This window comes from Triticum dicoccoides, chromosome 1B, assembly GCF_002162155.2.
Source record: "Triticum dicoccoides isolate Atlit2015 ecotype Zavitan chromosome 1B, WEW_v2.0, whole genome shotgun sequence".
NCBI classification, from domain to species: domain Eukaryota; kingdom Viridiplantae; phylum Streptophyta; class Magnoliopsida; order Poales; family Poaceae; genus Triticum; species Triticum dicoccoides.
This window is the reverse complement of record NC_041381.1, coordinates 664516327-664529543: the sequence shown is the minus strand read 5'-3', so window position 1 is coordinate 664529543 and position 13217 is coordinate 664516327.

Genomic DNA, 13217 nt, shown 5'->3' with positions numbered 1-13217 from the left:
CACAGCAGGGGCACCCCGCCTCCTCCGCCGTGATGATGGTTTTGCGAAGGAGCACATCCATCCCTCGTATGGATGCGCGACATGGAGAGGAGCCAGCCGAAAAATTTGACGCGCGACGGGGCGCGGGACGTCTAGAGAAAGGACGCCGGAGCCGCCGCCACCCCGCCAAAGGTCACAAGGGCATACGCACCCTTAGCAGAGAAGCCCCCGCCGGGGCTCGCACACAGCTTGGCGAGACGGGAGTCCGAACCTTCCCTAGGTAGGCAAGCGTCCACCATTTGCTGAACAGCAACGCACTCCACAGCGGCCAGCGGGGTTAGCCGCGACACAAGCAGGGACCTCACACCCCGCCGGCGCACCATCCACACGGAGACCTCCAAGCTGTCAGCATGGGAGAAGAGGGCGGGGAAGGCCATCCGGAGCACCCCACAGGCGAGCCAATCGTCGTGCCAGAACGAGGTCGCCCGCCCGTCCCCCACCTCAACACGCGTGAGTGCCCGGTAGACGGGGAGCAGCCCAAGGAGGGCCCCCCAGTGCTCCCCCAAGAGAGGGAGACGACCAGGGCTCAGGAGAGATCGTCCGTCCAGCAGGCCCCAAACCCAGTAGGCCCATCTGGACGGAACTCTGGAGTGAAGACGATGGAGAAGCTTTAGGAGAAGGCAGTCGTTCTGAGCCCCCAGATCGCGAACGCCCAGGCCCCCTTCGGCCTTAGCCCGGCAAACCCGGTCCCAGGCGACGAGGCACTGAGCACCGAAGGCCCGCCCTGCCACGTTCCAAAGGAACGCATGCCGCAGCCCATCCAGCCTCGCCAGGACAGCCGGCGGGAGCCGCATGGCCGCCATGGCATAGGTGGGGAGGGAGTCCAGGACTGCGTTGACGAGGACCAGGCGCCCCGCGGGGGACAGAAGCCTAGCACGCCATCCCGCAAGATAGCGGTCCACCTTGGCCAGCATCGGTGCAAAGTCGTCGACCTTGAGCTTGTCGCTGGACAGCGGTAGGCCCAAATAGGTCTGCGGGAAGGCGCCAACGCTGCATCCGAACGTGGCAACCACCGCCGCAAGCACCGCTGCGTCCACATGCATGGGGACAAGGGTGCTTTTTGAGAAGTTGATGACGAGCCCCGTAGCTGTGGAGAATTGGTCGAGGATGACGCGCAGCCTCGCCGCGCCCCCCGCCTCAGCGCGCATGATGATCAGGGTGTCATGGGCATACTGGAGCACCACCGGCGGCTCCCCCTCACACAAGGGGTGCCGAAGAGCCCCGTCCGACCGAATCAGGCGTTGCAGCCAGGACATCATATATATGTTGGAGCAAACAAGCCAGAGCAAGCTATGCCACACTAGAGTGATTTGGCAAATGACACTGCACTTGTCACGATTAACTCATGCAATTTGCAATGTCCCATCGAGTTTGTATAAATCGAGTCGGTATTTTTCAATAAAGAGAATTTGATTGACTACTAATGCCGCATCGAGGCGGTACAACCATAAGAGTTCACACGCAGCCTCTATAAATTGTGTTGGCATGAATAATTAAGATGATAAATATAAATTAGCCATGAGTAAAATGCGGGCTTTGACAAAACAGTCTGCTGTTAGGACAACTAGCAACGCTCGCGCTGCGCCACGCTGTCCATACTTCAGTCAGCTGTTGTCTCTTCACACTTTCAATAGTTGAGAGGATGCTACGTACCGGTAGGTCTCATGAGGTTGCATAATCTACTTCAGGACTGGGATGAGATTTGACAGAAACTGGTGCTATGTGTAGAAGATTACGCAACTCACGATATATTGATCGGCTGCAATATGCACGTGTGTGTCTATATATATATATATATATATATATATATATATATATATATATATATATATATATATATATATATATACAAAGGGTAGCCACGTCCTCAACTATACATGAAAGGAGGAGGGCTTGTTGTACAAGAAATACACATGCAATATCTACATCTTAACACCCCCCGCAGTCGAAGCGGCACCATGGTCGACGCAAAGACTGGATCGGGACTCCTCGAAGGACGCGGTAGACAAGTCCTTGGTCATGATGTCAGCAATTTTTTGGGACGTAGGGACATGTAGCACGCGTACATGACTAAGAGCTACCTGCTCCCGAACAAAGTGGATATCAATCTCAATGTGCTTGGTGCGTCGATGATGAACCGGGTCGGCGGAGAGGTAGACCGCAGAAACGTTGTCACAGTAAACAATCGTGGCCTTGTCAACCGGAGACAAGAGCTCATGCAGAAGCTGACGAAGCCAGGAACACTCGGCGACGCCGTTGGCAACGGCGTGGTACTCCGCTTCAGCACTGGAGCGGGAGACAATGGGCTGCCGCTTGGATGACCAGGAGATGAGTGATGGTCCAAGGTAGACGCAATAACCGGAGGTCGAGCGGCGCGTGTTGGGGCAGCCGGCCCAATCGGCGTCAGAATAAGCCGTCAAGTCGAGAGAGGACGAAGCCTGAAGTGACAACCCAAGATCCAAGGTGCCACAGATATAGCACAGAATGCGCTTGACCGCGGTCCAGTGAGCATCGCGAGGAGCATGCATATGGAGGCACACCTGCTGCACAGCGTACTGGAACTCCAGACGAGTAAGAGTGAGGTACTGAAGAGCACCAACAATCGACCTGTAGAACAGAGCATCTGGAGCAGGAGAACCATCTGTGACAGAGAGCATGGCCTTCGTATCGACAGGGGTGGCAGCCGGTTTGCAGTTAAGCATCCCGGCACGGTCCAGAAGCTCATGAGCATACTTTCGCTGATGAAGAAAGAAGCCATATGCTCGACGGATAACCTCGATCCCGAGGAAATAGTGCAGAGGACCTAAGTCCTTAATGGCAAACTCAGCATGAAGACGATCAGTGAGCTGTCGAAGAAGGGCAGTCGAGCATGCTGTCAAGATGATGTCATCGACATAGAGCAGCAGGAAAGCAGTAGCATCACCCTGGTGGTAGACAAACAGTGACGCATCGGAGTGAGTGGAGCGGAAGCCAAGCTGAGTAAGAAATGCTGTGATGCGCTGGTACCAAGCGCGAGGAGCCTGCTTGAGCCCGTGCAAAGACCGAGAGAGCAAGCACACATGATCCGGAGAAGACTCATCAACAAACCCCGTGGGCTGTTGACAGAACACCTGTTCCTCAAGATGACCATGAAGGAAAGCATTAGAAACATCCATCTGGTGCACATGCCAGGAGCGGGAGACCGCTAGCTGAAGAACAGTCTGAATCATCCCGGGTTTGACAACCGGGGCGAAGGTGTCGGTGAAGTCAACACCTGCTCGTTGACGAAAACCCCGAACGACCCAACGAGTCTTGTGTCGGTCAAGAGTACCATCCGGATGAAACTTGTGCTTGAACACCCACTTCCCCGTAATGATGTTGGCCCGAGGAGGACGCGGGACAAGCTGCCAAGTGTGATTGCGTTGCAATGCGTCAAATTCCTCCTTCATCGCGGCAAACCACATGGGGTCGCGAAGCGCGAAACGGGCGGAGGTCGGCAGGGGTGACGGTGACGAAGAAGACATCGAAGCCACGCAGGTGTACTCGTCCGGAGGGTAGCAATTGCTCGGCCGATGGACACCCAGGCGCGACCGAGTAATAGGGCCAGCGGGTGGTGGCACCACAACAACCACTGGTGTCGGCGCCGAGCCCGGCTGTGAAGAAGCCAGCGATAGGCCCGGTGAAGAAGCCAGCGACACGCCCGACTGTGAAGAGGCCGGCGACACACCTGGCAAAGAAGCCGTGGCAGAGGCGGGCGATCCCAGTGAGCGAGCTGGCGTGGTAGCCAGCGAGGCCGGCGAAGCCGGTGCATGGACCGACGAGACCGGGGCTGAACCCGACGAAGAAGGGGCCAGGGAGGCCGGCTCGGAGGCCGGCACAGGGCCCGGCGGTGAAGCACCCGGGGAGGCCGGCTCGAAGGCCGGTGAGCCCGGCGAAGCAGCGGGCAGGAGCCAAAGTGCCGCGCGTCCAGGGGGCACCCTATGCCGTGGGTCGAAGCCAGGGCGGACAGGGTCGACCAGAGAGGGGTCAGGCATCGATGAAGAAGCCTCATGTTGTTCCTGTTTAAAGGGAAAACACAACTCGTCGAAATAAACATGTTGAGATGTGATGACACGGTGGGAAACCGGATCATAGCATCTATAGCCCTTGGTGTTAGCTGGGTAACCGAGGAAGACACACGGAAGGGAACGAGGAGCAAGTTTATCAGGAGAGGTGGCGGCAATACTAGGATAACAAAGACAATCGAAGATATGAAGACCGTCGTATGAGGGAGGAGACCCAAAGAGGAGGTGGTGAGGTGTAAAGTTCCACCGGGTGTGACATGAACGAAGGTTGATGAGGAGGGTGGCAGTAGCGAGAGCGCGTCGGGCCAGAAGCGAGGAGGCATGTATGCGTGAAATAGGAGGGTACGGACGCAATCGTTAAGAGTGCGGAGAATGCGTTCAACCCGACCATTCTGCTGTGAAGTGTATGGACATGTAAGACGAAAAATAGTGCCATGTGTGGAGAGAAGATTGTGGATGGTGGTGTTGTCGAATTCTTTCCCGTTGACAGTTTGCAAAGCTAGGATGGGACGACCAAATTGCGTAGACACGTAAGAGTAGAAAGCCGTAAGGGTGGCAGCAACTTCGGACTTCTTACGTAATGATAAGGTCCGCACAAAGTGAGAATAGTCATCCAAAATAACAAGATAATATGAAAAACCAGTGTTACTAGCAACAGGAGAGGTCCATACATTACTATGGATTAACTCAAAAGGTAACGACACAACTGTGGATGAAGCACTAAAGGGAAGGCGAACATGTTTGCCCAGACAACATGCGTGACAAGAGTGCACATCCGTTTTATTACATGTAAAATAAAAATCCCTAATAATTTGACGAAGAGCGGTGGAGCTAGGATGACCAAGACGGGCGTGCCAAAGATCAACGCCGGCGAAAAGAGCAACTGGTCCGGCATGTGAGGATGATGGCAGCTGGACGGAGTATGTATCGTCGGGACTGTCACAGCGGTGAAGAACCATCCGGGTGAGGGTGTCCTTAACAGAAAAACCAACTTCGTCAAATTCCACAGTTACAGAGTTATCACGAGAAAGATTACGAACACAGACTAAATTCTGATAAGTTCAGGAGACACAAGAACATTATTGAGATAAAGTGGTCTAGAGTTTGAGGGAAAACTGGTGGAACCAATATGAGTGATAGGAAGACAAGCACCATTACCGACAATGATATGAGAGGAAGTGTGAATAGGAGACGCAGAAGAGAGGTTACCCGGGTAAGCGGCCATGTGCGAAGATGCACCGTGTCCATAAACCAATCGCCACCGTCGGAATAAGCCCCGGTCGGATTTTGTTGATGAAGTGCAGCAAGCAGGGCCGGATCATAGGAGACCGGCGCGGGGTAGCCCGAGTAGCTGGTCACGCCAGTGCTAGCGGTTGGCCCGCCATAGCCAACCGAAGAAGGAGAGTAGTAGGTCGGTGGAGCGACCGGACCGGGTTGCTGACCGACGAAGAAGGCCTGATGACCGGAGGGACCAGGCCCGAGGAGGCTTGGAGCGGGAGGGGGGGCACGGGCTGAAGGAAATATGCCCTAGAGGCAATAATAAAGTTATTATTTATTTCCTTATAATCATGATAAATGTTTATTATTCATGCTAGAATTGTATTTTCCGGAAACATAATACATGTGTGAATACATAGACAAACAGAGTGTCACTAGTATGCCTCTACTTGACTAGCTCGTTAATCAAAGATGGTTATGTTTCCTAACCATGAACAATGAGTTGTTATTTGATTAACGAGGTCACATCATTAGTAGAATGATCTGATTGACATGACCCATTCCATTAGCTTAGCACCTGATCGTTTAGTATGTTGCTATTGCTTTCTTCATGACTTATACATGTTCCTACGACTATGAGATTATGCAACTCCCGTTTACCGGAGGAACACTTTGGGTACTACCAAACGTCACAATGTAAATGGGTGATTATAAAGGAGTACTACAGGTGTCTCCAATGGTCGATGTTGGGTTGGCGTATTTCGAGATTAGGATTTGTCACTCCGATTGTCGGAGAGGTATCTCTGGGCCCTCTCGGTAATACACATCACATAAGCCTTGCAAGCATTACAACTAATATGTTAGTTGTGAGATGATGTATTATGGAACGAGTAAAGAGACTTGCCGTTAACGAGATTGAACTAGGTATTGGATACCGACGATCGAATCTCGGGCAAGTAACATACCGATGACAAAGGGAACAACGTATGTTGTTATGCGGTCTGACCGATAAAGATCTTCGTAGAATATGTAGGAGCCAATATGGGCATCCAGGTCCCGCTATTGGTTATTGACCAGAGACATGTCTCGGTCATGTCTACATTGTTCTCGAACCCGTAGGGTCCGCACGCTTAAGGTTACGATGACAGTTATATTATGAGTTTATGCATTTTGATGTACCGAAGGTTGTTCGGAGTCCCGGATGTGATCACGGACATGACGAGGAATCTCGAAATGGTCGAGACGTAAAGATTGATATATTGGAAGCCTATGTTTGGACATCGGAAGTGTTCCGGGTGAAATCGGGATTTTACCGGGTTACCGGGAGGTTACCGGAACCCCCCGGGAGCCATATGGGCCATCATGGGCCTTAGTGGAAAGGAGAAAGGGGCAGCCCAAGGTGGCTGCGCCTCTTTCCCCTCCCCTAGTCCTATTAGGACTAGGAGAAGGTGGTCGGCCCCCCTCTCTCCCTTCCCCTCCGAGGAATCCTAGTTGGACTAGGATTGGGGGGAGGAATCCTACTCCCAAAGGGAGTAGGACTCTCCTGCGCCTCCCTCTTTGGCCGGCCAGCCTCCCCTCCTCTCCTCCTTTATATACGGAGGCAGGGGCACCTCTAAACACACAAGTTGACACAAGTTGATCCACGTGATCGATTCCTTAGCCGTGTGCGGTGCCCCCTGCCACCATATTCCTCGATAATACTGTAGCAGAGTTTAGGCGAAGCCCTGCTGCTGTAGTTCATCAAGATCGTCACCATGCCGTCGTGCTGACGAAACTCTTCCCCGACACTTTGCTGGATCGGAGTCCGGGGATCGTCATCGAGCTGAACGTGTGCTCGAACTCGGAGGTGCCGTAGTTTCGGTGCTTGATCGGTTGGATCGTGAAGACGTACGACTACTTCCTCTACGTCGTGTCATTGCTTCCGCAGTCGGTCTGCGTTGGGTACGTAGACAACACTCTCCTCTCGTTGCTATGCATCACATGATCCTGTGTGCGCGTAGGAATTTTTTTTTTTGAAATTACTACGAAACTCAACAGTGGCATCCGAGCCTAGGTTAATGATGTTGATGTTATATGCACGAGTAGAACACAAGTGAGTTGTGGACGATACAAGTCATACTGCCTACCAGCATGTCATATTTTGGTTCAGCGGTATTGTTGGACGAGACGACCCGGACCAACCTTACGCGTACGCTTACGCGAGACCGGTTCCCTCGACGTGCTTTGCACAGAGATGGCTTGCGGGCGACTGCCTCTCCAACTTTAGTTGAACCAAGTATGGCTACGCCCGGTCCTTGCGAAGGTTAAAACGGAGTCTATTTGACAAACTATCGTTGTGGTTTTGATGCGTAGGTGAGATTGGTTCTTACTTAAGCCCGTAGCAGCCACGTAAAACATGCAACAACAAAGTAGAGGACGTCTAACTTGTTTTTGCAGGGACTGTTGTGATGTGATATGGTCAAGGCATGATGCTGAATTTTATTGTATGAGATGATCATGTTTTGTAACCAAGTTATCGGCAACTGGCAGGAGCCATATGGTTGTCGCTTTATTGTATGCAATGCAATCGCGATGTAATGCTTTACTTTATTACTAAACGGTAGTGATAGTCGTGGAAGCATAAGATTGGCGAGACGACAACGATGCTACGATGGAGATCAAGGTGTCGCGCCGGTGACGATGGTGATCATGACGGTGCTTCGGAGATGGAGATCACAAGCACAAGATAATGATGGCCATATCATATCACTTATATTGATTGCATGTGATGTTTATCTTTTTATGCATCTTATCTTGCTTTGATTGACGGTAGCATTATAAGATGATCTCTCACTAAATTATCAAGAAGTGTTCTCCCTGAGTATGTACCGTTGCAAAAGTTCTTCGTGCTGAGACACCACGTGATGATCGGGTGTGATAGGCTCTACGTTCAAATACAACGGGTGCAAAACAGTTGCGCACGCAGAATACTCAGGTTAAACTTGACGAGCCTAGCATATGCAGATATGGCCTCGGAACACGGAGACCGAAAGGTCGAGCGTGAATCATATAGTAGATATGATCAACATAATGATGTTCACCGATGAAACTACTCCATCTCACGTGATGATCGGACATGGTTTAGTTGATTTGGATCACGTGATCACTTAGAGGATTAGAGGGATGTCTATCTAAGTGGGAGTTCTTTAATAATATGATTAATTGAACTTAAAATTTATCATGAACTTAGTCCCTGATAGTATCTTGCTTGTTTATGTTGATTGTAGATAGATGGCTCGTGCTGTTGTTCCGTTAAATTTTAATGCGTTCCTTGAGAAAGCAAAGTTGAAAGATGATGGTAGCAATTACACGGACTGGGTCCGTAACTTGAGGATTATCCTCATTTGCTGCACAGAAGAATTACGTCCTGGAAGCACCGCTAGGTGCCAGGCCTGCTGCTGGAGCAACGCCAGATGTTATGAACGTCTGGCAGAGCAAAGCTGATGACTACTCGATAGTTCAGTGTGCCATGCTTTACGGCTTAGAATCGGGACTTCAACGACGTTTTGAACGTCATGGAGCATATGAGATGTTCCAGGAGTTGAAGTTAATATTTCAAGCAAATGCCCGGATTGAGAGATATGAAGTCTCCAATAAGTTCTATAGCTGCAAGATGGAAGAGAACAGTTCTGTCAGTGAGCATATACTCAAAATGTCTGGGTATAATAATCACTTGATTCAATTGGGAGTTAATCTTCCAGATGATTGCGTCATTGACAGAATTCTCCAATCACTGCCACCAAGCTACAAGAGCTTCGTGATGAACTATAATATGCAAGGGATGAACAAGACTATTCCCGAGCTCTTCGCAATGCTAAAAACTGCGGAGGTAGAAATCAAGAAGGAGCATCAAGTGTTGATGGTTAACAAGACCACTAGTTTCAAGAAAAAGGGCAAAGGGAAGAAAAAGGGGAACTTCAAAAAGAACGGCAAGCAAGTTGCTGCTCAAGAGAAGAAACCCAAGTCTAGACCTAAGCCTGAAACTGAGTGCTTCTACTGCAAGCAGACTGGTCACTGGAAGCGGAACTGCCCCAAGTATTTGGCGGATAAGAAGGATGGCAAGGTGAACAAAGGTATATGTGATATACATGTTATTGATGTGTACCTTACCAATGCTCGCAGTAGCACCTGGGTATTTGATACTGGTTCTGTTCCTAATATTTGCAACTCGAAATAGGGACTACAGAATAAGCGGGCACTGGCAAAGGACGAGGTGACGATGCGCGTGGGAAACGGTTCCAAAGTCGATGTGATCGCGGTCGGCACGCTACCTCTACATCTACCTTCGGGATTAATATTAGACCTAAATAATTGTTATTTGGTGCCAGCGTTGAGCATGAACATTATATCTGGATCTTGTTTAATGCGAGACGGTTATTCATTTAAATCAGAGAATAATGGTTGTTCTATTTATATGAGTAATATCTTTTATGGTCATGCACCCTTGAAGAGTGGTCTATTCTTACTAAATCTCGATAGTAGTAATACACATATTCATAATGTTGAAACCAAAAGATACAGAGTTGATAATGAAAGTGCAACTTATTTGTGGCACTGTCGTTTAGGTCATATCGGTGTAAAACGCATGAAGAAACAACATACTAATGGACTTTTGGAACCACTTGATTATGAATCACTTGGTACTTGCGAACCGTGCCTCATGGGCAAGATGACTAAAACACCGTTCTCCGGTACTATGGAGAGAGCAACAGATTTGTTGGAAATCATACATACCGATGTATGTGGTCCGATGAATATTGAGGCTCGTGGCGGATATCGTTATTTTCTCACCTTCACAGATGATTTGAGCAGATATGGATATATCTACTTAATGAAGCATAAGTCTGAAACATTTGAAAAGTTCAAAGAATTTCAGAGTGAAGTTGAAAATCATCGTAACAAGAAAATAAAGTTTCTACGATCTGATCGTGGAGGAGAATATTTGAGTTACGAGTTTTGTGTACATTTGAAAAACTGTGGAATAGTTTCGCAACTCACGCCCCCCGGAACACCACAGCGTAATGGTGTGTCCGAACGTCGTAATCGTACTTTACTAGATATGGTGCGATCTATGATGTCTCTTACAGATTTACCGCTATCATTTTGGGGATATGCTTTAGAGACGGCCGCATTCACGTTAAATAGGGCACCATCAAAATCCGTTGAGACGACGCCTTATGAACTATGGTTTGGCAAGAAACCAAAGTTGTCGTTTCTTAAAGTTTGGGGCTGCGATGCTTATGTGAAAAAGCTTCAACCTGATAAGCTCGAACCCAAATCGGAGAAATGTGTATTCATAGGATACCCAAAGGAAACTGTTGGGTACACCTTCTATCACAGATCCGAAGGCAAAACATTTGTTGCTAAGAATGGATCATTTCTAGAGAAGGAGTTTCTCTCGAAAGAAGTTAGTGGGAGGAAAGTAGAACTTGACGAGGTAACTGTACCTGCTCCCTTACTGGAAAGTAGTTCATCACAGAAAACTGTTTCAGTGACACCTACACCAGTTAGTGAGGAAGCCAATGATAATGATCATGAAACTTCAGATCAAGATACTACTGAACTTCGTAGATCAACCAGAGTAAGATCTGCACCAGAGTGGTACGGTAATCCTGTTCTGGAGGTCATGCTACTAGATCATGATGAACCTACGAACTATGAAGAAGCGATGGTGAGCCCAGATTCCGCAAAGTGGCTAGAAGCCATGAAATCTGAGATGGGATCCATGTATGAGAACAAAGTATGGACTTTGGTTGACTTGCCCGATGATCGGCAAGCGATTGAGAATAAATGGATCTTTAAGAAGAAGACTGACGCTGATGGTAATGTTACTGTCTACAAAGCTCGACTTGTCGCAAAAGGTTTTCGGCAAGTTCAAGGAATTGACTACGATGAGACCTTCTCACCCGTAGCGATGCTTAAGTCCGTCCGAATCATGTTAGCAATTGCCGCATTTTATGATTATGAAATTTGGCAAATGGATGTCAAAACTACATTCCTGAATGGATTCCTGGAAGAAGAGTTGTATATGATGCAACCAGAAGGTTTTGTCGATCCAAAGGGAGCTAACAAAGTGTGCAAGCTCCAGCGATCCATTTATGGACTGGTGCAAGCCTCTCGGAGTTGGAATAAATGTTTTGATAGTGTGATCAAAGCATTTGGTTTTATACAGACTTTTGGAGAAGCCTGTATTTACAAGAAAGTGAGTGGGAGCTCTGTAGCATTTCTGATATTATATGTGGATGACATATTACTGATTGGAAATGATATAGAATTTCTGGATAGCATAAAGGGATACTTGAATAAAAGTTTTTCAATGAAAGACCTCGGTGAAGCTGCTTACATATTAGGCATTAAGATCTATAGAGACAGATCAAGACGCTTAATTGGACTTTCACAAAGCACATACCTTGACAAAATTTTGAAGAAATTCAAAATGGATCAAGCAAAGAAAGGGTTCTTGCCTGTGTTACAAGGTGTGAAATTGAGTAAGACTCAATGCCCGACCACTGCAGAAGATAGAGAGAATATGAAAGATGTTCCCTATGCATCAGCCATAGGCTCTATCATGTATGCAATGCTGTGTACCAGACCTGATGTGTGCCTTGCTATAATTTTAGCAGGGAGGTACCAAAGTAATCCAGGAATGGATCACTGGACAGCGGTCAAGAACATCCTGAAATACCTGAAAAGGACTAAGGATATGTTTCTCGTATATGGAAGTGACAAAGAGCTCATCGTAAAAGGTTACGTTGATGCAAGCTTTGACACTGATCCGGACGATTCTAAATCGCAAACCGGATACGTGTTTACATTAAACGGTGGAGCTGTCAGTTGGTGCAGTTCTAAACAAAGCGTCGTAGCGGGATCTACATGTGAAGCGGAATACATAGCTGCTTCGGAAGCAGCAAATGAAGGAGTCTGGATGAAGGAGTTCATATCCGATCTAGGTGTCATACCTAGTGCATCGGGTCCAATGAAAATCTTTTGTGACAAATACTGGTGCAATTGCCTTGGCAAAGGAATCCAGATTTCACAAAAGGACCAAACACATCAAGAGACGCTTCAACTCCATCCGGGATCTAGTCCAGGTGGGAGACATAGAGATTTGCAAGATACATACGGATCTGAATATTGCAGACCCGTTGACTAAGCCTCTTCCACGAGCAAAACATGATCAGCACCAAAGCTCCATGGGTGTTAGATTCATTACAGTGTAATCTAGATTATTGACTCTAGTGCAAGTGGGAGACTGAAGGAAATATGCCCTAGAGGCAATAATAAAGTTATTATTTATTTCCTTATAATCATGATAAATGTTTATTATTCATGCTAGAATTGTATTTTCCGGAAACATAATACATGTGTGAATACATAGACAAACAGAGTGTCACTAGTATGCCTCTACTTGACTAGCTCGTTAATCAAAGATGGTTATGTTTCCTAACCATGAACAATGAGTTGTTATTTGATTAACGAGGTCACATCATTAGTAGAATGATCTGATTGACATGACCCATTCCATTAGCTTAGCACCTGATCGTTTAGTATGTTACTATTGCTTTCTTCATGACTTATACATGTTCCTACGACTATGAGATTATGCAACTCCCGTTTACCGGAGGAACACTTTGGGTACTACCAAACGTCACAACGTAAATGGGTGATTATAAAGGAGTACTACAGGTGTCTCCAATGGTCGATGTTGGGTTGGCGTATTTCGAGATTAGGATTTGTCACTCCGATTGTCGGAGAGGTATCTCTGGGCCCTCTCGGTAATACACATCACATAAGCCTTGCAAGCATTACAACTAATATGTTAGTTGTGAGATGATGTATTACGGAACGAGTAAAGAGACTTGCCGTTAACGAGATTGA